Genomic DNA, 9737 nt, shown 5'->3' on the forward strand with positions numbered 1-9737 from the left:
AGTCTTGATATGTTCTTCAAAAGAGAGATCAGGGTCCAGAGTAACGCCGAGGTCCTTCACAGTTTTATTTGAGACGACTGTACAACCATCCAGATTAATTGTCAGATTCAACAGAAGATCTCTTTGTTTCTTGGGACCTAGGACAAGCATCTCTGTTTTGTCCGAGTTTAAAAGTAGAAAATTTGCAGCCATCCACTTCCTTATGTCTGAAACACAGGCTTCTAGCGAGGGCAATTTTGGGGCTTCACCATGTTTCATTGAAATGTACAGCTGTGTGTCGTCCGCATAGCAGTGAAATTTAACATTATGTTTTCGAATGACATCCCCAAGAGGTAAAATATATAGTGAAAACAATAGTGGTCCTAGAACGGAACCTTGAGGAACACCGAAATTTACAATTGATTTGTCAGAGGACGAACCATTCACAGAGACAAACTGATATCTTTCCGACAGATAAGATCTAAACCAGGCCAGAACTTGTCCATGTAGACCAATTTGGGTTTCCAATCTCTCCAAAAGAATGTGGTGATCGATGGTATCAAAAGCGGCACTAAGATCTAGGAGCACGAGGACAGATGCAGAGCCTCGGTCTGACGTCATTAAAAGGTCATTTACCACCTTCACAAGTGCAGTCTCAGTGCTATGATGGGGTCTAAAACCAGACTGAAGCGTTTCGTATACATTGTTTGTCTTCAGGAAGGCAGTGAGTTGCTGCGCAACAACTTTTTCTAAAATTTTTGAGAGGAATGGAAGATTCGATATAGGCCGATAGTTTTTTATAATTTCTGGGTCAAGATTCGGCTTTTTCAAGAGAGGCTTTATTACTGCCATTTTTAGTGAGCTTGGTACACATCCGGTGGATAGAGAGCCGTTTATTATGTTCAACATAGGAGGGCCAAGCACAGGAAGCAGCTCTTTCAGTAGTTTAGTTGGAATAGGGTCCAGTATGCAGCTTGAGGGTTTGGAGGCCATGATTATTTTCATCATTGTGTCAAGAGATATAGTACTAAAACACTTTAGTATCTCCCTTGAGCCAGGGTCCTGGCAGAGTTGTGCAGACTCTGGACAATGAAGCCCTGGAGGAATACCCAGATTTAAAGATGAGTCCGTAATTTGCTTTCTAATGATCATGATCTTTTCCTCAAAAAAGTTCATAAATTTATTACTGCTGAAGTGAAAGCCATCCTCCATTTGCGAATGCTGCTTTTTAGTTAGCTTTGCGACAGTGTCAAAAAGAAATTTCGGATTGTTCTTATTTTCCTCAATTAAGTTGGAAAAATAGGATGATCGTGCAGCAGTGAGGGCTCTTCGATACTGCACGGTACTGTCTTTCCAAGCTAGTCGGAAGACTTCCAGTTTAGTGTGGCGCCATTTCCGTTCCAATTTTCTGGAAGCTTGCTTCAGAGCTCGTGTATTTTCTGTATACCAGGGAGCTAGTTTCTTATGACAGATGTTTTTAATTTTTAGGGGTGCAACTGCATCTAGGGTATTGCGCAAGGTTGAATTGAGTTCCTCGGTTAGGTGGTTAACTGATTCTTGTCCTCTGACGTCCTTGGGTAGGCAGAGGGAGTCTGGAAGGGCATCAAGGAATCTTTGGGTTGTCTGAGAATTTATAGCACGACTTTTAATCTTCCTTGGTTGGGGTCTGAGCAGATTATTTGTTGCAATTGTAAACGCAATAAAATGGTGGTCCGATAATCCAGGATTATGAGGAAAAACATTAAGATCCACAACATTTATTCCATGGGACAAAACTAGGTCCAGAGTATGACTGTGGCAGTGAGTAGGTCCAGAGACATGTTGGACAAAACCCACTGAGTCGATGATGGCTCCGAAAGCCTTTTGGAGTGGGTCTGTGGACTTTTCCATGTGAATGTTAAAGTCACCAAAAATTAGAATATTATCTGCTATGACTACAAGATCCGATAGGAATTCAGGGAACTCAGTAAGGAACACTGCATATGGCCCAGGAGGCCTGTAAACAGTAGCTATAAAAAGTGATTGAGTAGGCTGCATAGATTTCATGACTAGAAGCTCAAAAGACGAAAACGTCATTTTTTTTTTTTTTGTAAATTGAAATTTGCTATCGTAAATGTTAGCAACACCTCCGCCTTTGCCGGATGCACGGGGGGTTTGGTCACTAGTGTAACCAGGGGGTGAGGCCTCATTTAACACAGTAAATTCATCAGGCTTAAGCCATGTTTCAGTCAGGCCAATCACATCAAGATTATGATCAGTGATTAGTTCATTGACTATAACTGCCTTGGAAGTGAGGGATCTAACATTAAGTAACCCAATTTTGAGATGTGAAGTATCACAATCTCTTTCAATAATGGCAGGAATGGAGGAGGTCTTTATACTAGTAAGATTACTGAAGCGAACACCGCCATTTTTAATTTTGCCCAACCAAGATCGAGGCACAGACACGGTCTCAATGGGGAAAGCTGAGCTGACTACGCTAACTGTGCTAGTGGCAGACTCCACTAAGCTGGCAGGCTGGCTAACAGCCTGTTGCCTGGCCTGCACCCTATTTCATTGTGGAGCTAGAGGAGTTAGAGCCCTGTCTATGTTCGTAGATAAGATGAGAGCACCCCTCCAGCTAGGATGGAGTCCGTCACTCCTCAGCAGGCCAGGCTTGGTCCTGTTTGTGGGTGAATCCCAGAAAGAGGGCCAGTTATCTACAAATTCTATCTTTTGGGAGGGGCAGAAAACAGTTTTCATCCAGCGATTGAGTTGTGAGACTCTGCTGTAGAGCTCATCACTCCCCCTAACTGGGAGGGGGCCAGAGACAATTACTCGATGCCGACACATCTTTCTAGCTGATTTACACGCTGAAGCTATATTGCGCTTGGTGACCTCTGACTGTTTCATCCTAACATCGTTGGTGCCGACGTGGATAACAATATCTCTATACTCTCTACACTCGCCAGTTTTAGCTTTAGCCAGCACCGTCTTTAGATTAGCCTTAACGTCGGTAGCCCTGCCCCCTGGTAAACAGTGTATGATCGCTGGATGATTAGTTTTAAGTCTAATACTGCGGGTAATGGAGTCGCCAATGACTAGGGTTTTCAATTTGTCAGAGCTAATGGTGGGAGCCGTCGGCGTCTCAGACCCCGTAACGGGAGGAGTAGAGACCAGAGAAGTCTCGGCCTCCGACTCCGACTCGCTTAACGGGGAGAACCGGTTGAAAGTTTCTGTCGGCTGAATAAGCGACACCGGTTGAGCATTCCTACAGCGTTTCCCTCCAGAAGCCATGAGAAAGATGTCCGGCTGCGGGGACCGTGCGAGGGGGTTTATACTAACGTTACTATCTGTACTTGCTGGTGGCACAGACGCTGTTTCATCCTTTCCTACACTGAAATGACCCTTGCCTAACGATTGCGTCTGAAGCTGGGCTTGCAGCACAGCTATCCTTGCCGTAAGGCGATCGTTCTCCTGTATATTATGAGTACAACGACTGCAATTAGAAGGCATCATGTTAATGTTACTTAGCTTCGGCTGTTTGAAGTCCTGACGAACCATGTCCAGATAAAACCTCCGGGGTAGGAAAGTTGAATGAAAAAAAAAAGTTGAGTGAGGGAAAAAGTAAAAATATACGGTAATGAAAAAGTAAAAACCGTCAGGTAGCAAAGTAAAAACGGCAACAAAAACGCACAACAGCGTAAACAAGTCTGCAAGTTGTGACCGGAAACAGGAAACAGCTTCATGAGGTAGTCACCTGGAATGCATTTCAATGAACAGGTTTGCCTTCTTAAAAGTTCATTTGTGGAATTTCTTTCCTTCTTAATGTGTTTGAGCCAATCAGTTGTGTTGTGACAAGGTAGGGGGTATACAGAAGATAGCCCTATTTGGTAAAAGACCAAGTTCATATTATGGCAAGAACAGCTCAAAAGAGAAACGACTGTCCATCATTACTTTAAGACATGAAGGTCAGTCAATATGGAACATTTCAAGAACTTTGAAAGTTGCTTCAACTGCCATCGCAAAAACCATCAAGCGCTATGACGAAACTGGCTCTCATGAGGACCGCCACAGGAACTTAAGACCCAGAGTTACCTCTGCTGCAAAGGATAAGTTCATTAGAGTTACCAGCCTCAGAAATTGCAGCCCAAATAAATGCTTCAGAGTTCAAGTAACAGACACCTCAACATCAACAATTCGGAGGAGACTGTGAATCAGGCCTTCATGGTCGAATTGCTGCAAAGAAACCACTACTAAAGGACACCAATAATAAGAAGAGACTTGCTTGGGCCAAGAAACATGAGCAATGGACATTAGACCAGTGAGAATTTGTCCTTTGGTCTGGTCCAAATTTGAGATTTTTGGTGTTCCAACAGCCGTGTCTTTGTGAGGCGTGGTGTGGGTGAACAGATGATCTCCGCATGTGTATTTCCCATCGTAAAGCATGGAGGTGAAGATGTTATGGTGTGGGGGTGCTTTGCTGGTTACACTGTCTGTGACTTATTTAGAATTCAAGGCACACTTAACCAGCATGGCTACCACAGCATTCTGCAGCAGTACACCATCCCATCTGGTTTGCGCCTAGTCCAACTATCATTGGTTTTTCAACAGGAACTCCTTCAAGACTGTTGGAAAAGCATTCTAGGTGAGCTGGTTGAAAGAATGCCAAGAGTGTGCCAAGCTGTCACCAAGGAAAAGGGTGGCTATTTGAAGAATCTCAAATATAAAATATATTTTGATTTGTTTAATACATTTTTGGTTACTACAAGATACCATATGTGTTATTTCATAGTTTTGATGTCTTCACTATTATTCTACAATGTAGAAAATAGTAAAAATAAATAAAAAACCCTTGAATGAGTAGGTGTTCTAAAACTTTTGACCGGTAGTGTATCCCTTGTGTGGTTATACTGTAAGAATAACTAGAGTGAAGGACGATTGAAGGCCTTCTTGTGTTGGTGTATTTAGCCACACAAACATGCATTTTGTTATTATATAGCTGTATGTACCAATTATTTTATTACATTAGTATTCTGTAAGAACTCACAATCTAAGACACAATTCATACATTACTGTGACAGAGTAGTAACACAAAGTCAACTCTTTGTTTTACTTTCAACATGTTTTTGTTTTCTTCTTTCCTTTGCCAGTCCATTTTTGCAGCAGTTGCCTTCTTCTACAGTGGCTACTTGCTGTTGACATGGCAACTGCTCATTATGGTCATCCTGGGTTTCATTGGGTTATTATTTAAGATGGTTTCATTGTTGCAAATTCTTGGTAGTGTTATAATACATCATACATTTCATAACTTGATGGAATTGTTTTTAGATGTTTGTTAGAATTTGAGATGCATACTAAACAGAAGAAATGTTAATATTGAGGCTTATATAATGATCTTAGTTTCAGAAAATATGTTAGTGTCAAAAACACGCTAGCTACTTTATGTACGGGAAACGATAATGATGTATACCGGCAAATTTAATGCTGTGTTGAAATGTGTATAGGTAAACAAAATTGTTCAAATTTTGTCTATGACAATTCTCAACATCTATCATGCCAAAGCTTACAAGAGCTATCCAGTGATTTAAAAAAAATACAAAAATATTGCCTTGTAATAATACAATTACTGTACAACTTATTTTCAGTGCCCATAGCATGTAGTAGAGTAGTTCAAAAATACATCTATATGCATTAACATTTATGGTATCCTTTTACTTCCATTTTTTATATTTTACACTTCAGGATGTTGTCAGTCATGCATACTAAGTGCCTGTTAATGTTTTGGTTGCTTGTATCTGTTTATAAATAAAGCAAATGTCTATTGTAAACTTTAAAAAAAATGTTTTTGGTTAAAGTAACCTATTTGCCGTATGAGTCCTCTGTGGCAAGGAGAAGGTACAAATACAATCTGATTTTTAAAAAAAATAATTAAACCAACAGGTGCGCTTACATGTGCTTCTTCGGTTTGTGTCTTCCAAAGTGTTGGTAGACGTCACTGGGCAAGTGCAACACTTTCTTTTTTACTGGGAATTGAAGTTCTAGATTGCACATTCAATATCAGGTTATTGTGTGGGACAACAACATGCAATACACATTATGCTCTGGTGATGGTGCTAAAATACAACTGTAGGCATCAATTTAGATAAGAATGAAGGAAACAGTAACGTTGATCATACAATAAAAAGCACTCCAATTAAACTCCTATTACAACTATTCCTTTCTAAAGACTGTCAGGTAGCACCTATACTGTTGCGGTTCTCCTTTTCTTATATACAGGAAACGGATATGTTAACTCAGTCCAAGCAGAGACATTTGCATCCTCATGATAATACACTTCTCTTTTATTCCTACCATGGCAATAGATTGCGTGTGCTGTTTTCTATTGCAAGTTCTTTCTGGTACTGTACCTCATATAAAATGTGTGATACATATATTGGTGGAAAAAGTACCGAATTGTCATACTTGAGTAAAAGTAAAGATTCCTTAATATAAAATGACTCAAGTGAAAGTCACCCAATAAAGCACTACTTGAGTAAAAGTAGAAAATTATTTTGTTTTTAAATATACTTAAATGTCAAAAGTAAATGTAATTTGTAAAATATATTTAGGTATCAAAAATAAAAGTATAACCTTGTCAAATTCCTTATATTAAGAAAACCAGACGGCATGATTTTCTTGCTTTTTAAATGTACGGTTAGCCAGGGGCACACTCCAACACTCAGACATCATTTACAAACAAAGTGTTTGTGTTTAGTGAGTCCGCCAGATCAGATGCAGTAGGAATGACCAGGGATTTTCTCTTTAAGCTCATGAATTAGACAATGTTCCTGTCCTGCTAAGCATTCAAAATATAATGAGTACTTTTGGGTGTCAGGGAAAATGTATGGAGTAGAAAATACATTATTTTCTTTAGGAATGTAGTGGAGTAAAAGTTGACAAGAATCTAAATAGTAAACTACAGATACCTCAAACTACTTAAGTAGTACATTAAAGTATTTTTAAGTACTTTACACCACTGTGTACATATTAAATCTATGTCCAACATTTATTACACTTGCAACAATTTAGATAGAAAGCTAAAAAGAACCGGATAAAAGTGATTTCATTGTTAGTACTCCATAAAAGTGATGTATATTTTCTCCCTCTAAAAAGGACATTTTAATGTTGATCACTGGCAGGAAGATGTGACATCACTGCAGTTCATTTGTTTTCCAAGCAAGGTTCAAGAGCAGGGCCCATAAATCATAGAGGTGGATGACGACCTTAGAGAAGCACTGAACCAGTGAGGGCACCATAGGTCCTGCAGTACTTCACAGGTAATTGAGTATTGATTGCATTATAATCAGAATCCTAAAGTGATCTTCCTTTGTGCTATTTTCTAGTCAATTGTGCAACTTGATCCTTTGCATACAAACATAAAGAAGAATGTGTGGTATAAGTCCTGAAATGTACATTACCTATTGGAATCTACAAGTGCTCACCTGGTATTTCTAACACTAACTGGACCGAAGCTTAACGTGCCTGCAACACAGAGAAGTACATAGGTATTTGAGCTATTAAATGGCAATGACAAAAAGTGGTGCCGATGACAGGATAACTCAATGAATTCACATTTTCAAGGCAACCTTTGAGCTGCCTTTTTATCCTCAACAAAATTAAATTTTGCAATGAAGTCCGTGAAAAGTAATTTCCATCACTTACATTGCCTGTCCAAAGCATTCGAAGTATGACATAGCTGTGAATGCCACCATGCATTCCTGCATACTTGCTCAATATAAGCATGACAAGTTGGCATAGCAGACCTGTGGCTTTGTGAAAATGGCCTTTCACCATCCCTCCGGTGTCTCCACACTTCTATCTTGGCCTTTGTTCAAAAACAGCCTGTCACAAAACAGCCACAATACCGTGAAAGAAATAATGCTGAATGCCTCAGTCATTCCAATCGTATACTATTATTGATGGTTAAAATGTGGCAAACGCCTCACAATTTTCTGCATGATAAACCATCGCTATATGTGTCACTAGTCAAGTAATCTTTATTCAAGCTTCACCAGCGCCCACAGATGGCTGCCTCGCTTCATGTTCTTAGGAAACTATGCAGTATTTTGCTTTTTATGTATTATTTCTTACACTGTTACCCCAGGAAATCTTAAGTCTTATTACATATAGCTGGGAGGAACTATTGGCTATAAGAGCAACGTCAACATACAAACATTATGACCAGGAATACGACTTTCCCGAAGTGTATCCTCTGTTTGGTCCACCAGCCAGGACAATGGATTGGATCCCAGCAGGCGACCCAAAACTAAGGCGCCGCAGAAGTGGCAGACGGAGCGGTCTTCTGGCCAGGTTCCGTAGATGGGTACATTGCCCACAGCTCCCGAGTATACTAACTGCCAATGTCCAGTCTCTTGACAACAAGGTAGACGAAATCCGAGCAAGGGTTGCCTACCGGAGAGACATCAGAGATTGTAACATTCTCTGTTTCACGAAACATGGCTCACTCGGGATACGTTATCAGAGTCGGTACAGCCACCTGGTTTCTTCACGCATCGCGCCGACAGAAACAAACATCTCTCTGGTAAGAAGAAGGGCGGGGGTGTATTCCTTATGATTAACGAGTCGTGGTGTGATCATAACAGGATACAGGAACTCAAGTCCTTTTTTTCACCTGACCTAGAATTCCTTACAATCAAATGCCGACCGCATTATCTACCAAGATAATTCTCTTCGACTATAATCACAGTCGAGTACATCCCCCCCAAGCAGACACCTCAATGGCCCTGAAAGAACTTCATTGGACTCTATGTAAACTGGAAACCACATATCCTGAAGCTGCATTTACTGTAGGTGGGGATTTTAACAAGGCTAATCTGAAAACAAGGCTCCCTAAATTTTATCAGCATATCGAATGCGCGACCCGGGCAGTCAAAATCCTGGATCGTTGTTACTCTAATTTCCGCGACGCATACAAAGCCCTCCCTCGCCCTCCTTTCGGCCAATCTGACCACGACTCCATTTTGTTGCTCCCAGCCTATAGACAGAAACTGAAACAGGAAACGCCCATGCTCAGGTCTGTTCAACGCTGGTCCAACCAATCTGATTCCACGCTTCAAGATTGCTTCGATCACGTGGGCTGGGATATGTTTCGTATAGCGTCGAACAACAGCATTGATGTATACGCTGATTTGGTGTGCGAGTTTATTAGCAAGTGCATCAGGGATGTTGTACCCACGGCGAATATTAAATCCTTCCCCAACCAGACACCGTGGATTGATGGCAGCATTCGCTCAAAACTGAAAGCGCGAACCACTGCTTTTAATCAGGGCAAGGCGACCGGAAACATGACCGAATGAAAACAGTGTAGCTATTCCCTCCGCAAGGCAATCAAACAAGCTAAGCATCAGTATAGAGACAAAGTAGAGTCGCAATTCAACGGCTCAGACACGAGATGTATGTGGCAAGGTCTACAGTCAATCACAGATTACAAAAAGAAAACCAGCCCCGTCGCAGACATCGACATCTTGCTCCCAGACCAACTAAATAACTTCTTTGCTCACTTTGAGGACAACACAGTGCCACTGACACGGCCCGCTACCAAAACCTGCGGGCTCTCCTTAACCGCAGCCAACGTCAGTAAAACGTTTAAACGTGTTAACCCTTGCAAGGCTGCCGGCCCAGACGGCATCCCTAGCCGCATCCTCAGAGCATGCGCAAACCAGCAGGCTGATGTGTTTAGGACATATTCAATCAATCCCTATCCCAGTCTGCTGTTC

This window comes from Salmo trutta, chromosome 32 (assembly GCF_901001165.1).
Source record: "Salmo trutta chromosome 32, fSalTru1.1, whole genome shotgun sequence".
Taxonomy (NCBI): Eukaryota; Metazoa; Chordata; class Actinopteri; order Salmoniformes; family Salmonidae; genus Salmo; species Salmo trutta.